The sequence below is a fragment of the Cebus imitator genome, unplaced genomic scaffold, assembly GCF_001604975.1.
Source record: "Cebus imitator isolate Cc_AM_T3 unplaced genomic scaffold, Cebus_imitator-1.0 Scaffold372, whole genome shotgun sequence".
Classification (NCBI taxonomy): domain Eukaryota; kingdom Metazoa; phylum Chordata; class Mammalia; order Primates; family Cebidae; genus Cebus; species Cebus imitator.
In genome coordinates this window covers 1,944,703-1,948,828 of record NW_016107687.1, presented here as the reverse complement: position 1 = coordinate 1,948,828, position 4,126 = coordinate 1,944,703, and the positions used below count along the sequence as shown (strand labels likewise).

The 4,126-nt window shown below is 40.7% G+C and overlaps 1 pseudogene; it reads right to left on the bottom strand.

Moving 5' to 3' along the window:
• Nucleotides 1-2,173: 2,173 nt before the first annotated feature.
• Nucleotides 2,174-3,880, bottom strand: LOC108288387 (annotated as a pseudogene).
• Between the last annotated feature and the right edge of the window lie 246 nt (nt 3,881-4,126).

Sequence of the window (4,126 nt, the reverse complement as noted above, 5' to 3'; positions counted from 1 at the left end):
ATTTCTCCTGGTTTGTAAGGTTTATGCCAAGAATTCTGCTGTTAGCCTGATACAGTTCCCTTTGTAAGTGATTTACCCTTTTTCTCTAGCTGCCTTTAAGATTTTTTTTAATTTAGCATTGACCTTGAACATTCTGGTGACTATATCCCTTGGTGATGTCTGTTTTGTATAGTATCTTGCAGGTGTTCTCTGGATTCTTATATCTGGGTATCTACTTCTCTAGCAATATTAGGAAAGTTTTCTTGAATTATTCCCTCAAATATACTTACCAGGTTGCTTCCTTTTTCTACTTCTTCCTTAGAATGCCAATAATTCAGGTTTGGTCACTTTACATAATCCCATATTTCTCAAGACTTTGCTCATTTTATAAAATTATTTTTCTTTATTTTTGTCAGACTAGGTTAGTTCAAAAGACCAGTCTTCAAGCTCTGAAATTCTTCTGCTTCATCCGGTATAATGATAAGGTTTTCTATTGTATTTTGAAATTCCTTAGGTAAGATTTTTAATTCCAGAAACTCTGACTGATTTCTTTTTAATATGTTTATCTCTTCCTTCATTTCCTAGATTGCTTAAAAGTTTCTTTATGTTAATTTTCAACCTTATCTTGTATCTCATCGAGCTTCCTGGCAATTCCTGCTTTGAATTCCTTATCTGTCATTTGTGTATTTCCATTTTGGTTAAGAAACCATTACTGGAGAGCTAGTACAATTATTAGGTGGAGTCACTATGTCAACTAAAATTCCAGGTGGTGGTGAGTTCAATTATTTCATGAGTCTCTCATTTCACAAAATATCAAAGCTAATTTATTTTATTTTTTTTTATTTTTATTTATTTATTTTTTTTTGAGACAGAGTTTCACTCTTTTTATCCTGGATGGAGTGCAATGGCACAATCTTGGCTCACCACAACCTCTGCCTCCTGGGTTCAAATGATTCTCCTGCCTCAGCCTCCCTAGTAGCTGGGATTACAGGCATGCACTACCATACACAGCTAATTTTTTATTTTTAGTAGAGACAAGGTTTCTCCATGTTGGTCAGGCTGGTCTCAAACTACCGACCTCAGGTGGTCCACCCACCTCAGCCTCCCAAAGTACTGGGATTATAGGCTGAGCCACCGCACCTGGCCTAACTCATTCTTTAAATGGGTTTATTTTTTGTTCTGACCCATTCAACAGAAACAAAAATAAAACATGGTCAGATTTACAATTAGTAGCACCATCCTTCATTCTGTCTATACTATGAGATTCTACACTTAAATGTCAGCATTTTTGATATAAAACTTTAAGACAGCATAAAGAATTTCAAGCAAAGAAAAAGGGAAAAATTAAAAATCTGCAAACAACTAATAATGACTAAACACTGAACCAGACCTAAAACATCTTCCAGTTGCTCCACACATTGCATCCCATTACCATCCAGCCACATCAGAAAACAGAACAGTGAGGAACAGAGAAGACACTTGGTAGATATTTTCAAGAGATTTTAACAGAATACTCTTAAATGAGAAAACAACTCATGGTTTCTTATGTTTGCTATAAAGCAATAAAGGGTGAGAAATATGAAATCTCAAATAGAGCTATTAAATGACTCTAAATTTAAGAAAAAGAACATAATTTCTGCCAAAATAGAAAAAAATAATTGGAAGTAGTAGGTTTTTTTGTTTGTTTGGCTTTGTTTGTTTTTAAGGATACTTATATTTCACATTAGTCTCATTGATAAGATGACAAAAAAAAAACAACCCTTTTTTTTTTTTAAAACAATCTTGCTCTTGCTCTGTTGCCAGGCTAGAGTGCAACAGTATGATCTCAGCTCACTGCAACCTCCTGGGTTCAAGTGATTCTCCTGCTTCAGCCTCCCGAGTAGCTGGGATTACAGGCACCCACCACTGCACCCAGCTAATTTTTGTATTTTTAGTAGAGACAGGGTTTCACCATCTTGGCCTGGCTAGTCGTGAACTCTTGAACTTGTGATCCACCTGCCTCGGCCTTCCAAAGTGCTGGGATTACAGGCATTAAGAGTGAGCTCTACAGTATCATTTTTAAAAGTACAAGTGAATGTGGATCCATCTGGGCAAAAATAAACTACAAAGAAGACAAAGATGCAACACTCAACCCCTGCACAGGACAACACACTGGAACTGACCAAGCATATGTTTTATAAACGCTTTTTCAAAATCAAATGTTAGAACACATAAAAACTTGTTTGTTCTTATTATTTTGATTCTGTCATTCCTTGCATATCACCTCCTCCTCATCCTGGCACTTTGCACAGTGAGAAAAGTCATCAATGTTGGAGGTTGTGTGCTTGTTGGAAGTAATAATTTTCAGCACTTGTTTTTCTTTTTTCTAAGGGCACCTCCTGTGTTTCATAGTTTATGACTGGCTTGTTGTCATTATTCTCCAGTCTGATATGCCTGAGCTGGTTACTGGGCATATCCCTGACAAAAATACACTTGACATCAAACTTCCCCTTCCATTTGTCTTAAGACCAGGCTCCAGCACTGGTGCTGCTGTCCATAGGGCACTTTCATCTCAGCCACCCCACAGAAATACCCACTCCCCACTGACACTGAAGAACTGGTAGACATGCCCCTTGCTGCTTATAGAGCTGAATGCACTGTCCCAAGTACTTAGTGCCATGTTCTGTACTACACAAAATGGAGTACTTAATGAAGTGGTGAATGTCATCCTCAGAATAGCTCTTTAAAATGCACAAATGGCCACATTTAAGATTCCAGTCAAATTCTTTAGGATAATAACTGTGGGCAGCTTTCAGTTTTGTTTTTTTGTTTTGTTTTGTTTTGTTTTGTTTTGTTTTGTTTAACACTTGGGGCAGAATTAGTCTGGGTATTTTCAGAAGAGTTACTATCACTATTGGCCCCTCTGCCCTGCCCAAATGCCATATTTCCACATAAGGAATGATCCAGCAGGTCTGGAGTGGCTGTTGAGGGCTCTGATACTGTGGTTGAGCCAAAGCAGGTAGCTTCATTGGGAGAAGCTGAGGCACCTTCTGGGGTTGTAGAACAGCCTGTGAGGATGGTGTCTGCTGGGAGGCCAGGGTCTTCAGCACAGGCCCCATGTTATCCCAGGTGTCAATGTCCATGTTATGCTTTATAGATGGAGTGAGCAGTGAACCCCCATCACAGGCCCACTCTTTCTTTCCATTTTAGGCCATGTATTTGCAGGCTTGCTGGCAATGGCAGCCCATGAGGTCAGCTTTGAAACTGTCATGTTCACATTTGTCCTATCATTGCCAGAAAGGATGCCAATCAGTACCACTGATAACAAAGGCCACTGCCTTGACTGCAGAGGAGCTGACATCCCAAATCTTCAGGCTGACCATGCCCACTACAGGCTGTTCACCCTAGGGGCCTTGCTAAGGGGTCACTGTGAATGCCCATCTGCCCATCAACCACTATGCAACCTAGGGAGCTTGAGGGTAGGTATAGCTGCTCTCATATGTAGAGCTCTGAATCTGCTACCCTTGAGACCCACTCGTCCTCCATGCCAAGAATACAGGGTTTGGGGGTGAAAATTAAACCTGTGCTGATAGATATTGTTCTTCAGACCCCAAGGCTACCCCAAAACAGAATTGTGCATAAAATTATGATCTCTGTTACTGAGCTGTTCATAGGTGGTGAGGTGTGGAATCAAAGGGTCCCTTGCAGTGGACCACAGAGTCTCATTGAGGGGTTAAGGAACTCCAGTGTATGCTGGGCAATAGCAGGACAGATAGAGGTCACTCACTGAAGGATAATTGTTACTCTGATTTGACTCTCCAGAAAGGTAGTGCTGAAAGTTATTGTCATAAACCCTATCCTTCTGATGCAAAGAATCACTGTGTACTTTATCATCTTGTCCTTTTGTTCTCTAAGTGTCCATGCTGATGGTCACATGCTTCATGAACAGCCTGGAGAAGTGCAGTGCCGGGACACTGGTTGGCTCAAGAATACCTGTGAGGCTGAGCCTGTCATCTCTGCTCATGCAATCTCTGGCCTCACCACCAACTCCCCATTTACCAGCTGGGCAGTAGCAGTGGCGGTAGCCGCTGGGTGCTCAGGCCACTGGTGAGGCACCACCTCAGTAATGCTTTTCCCAAGCCCCAGCCTCTATAAGTTTCCCATTATA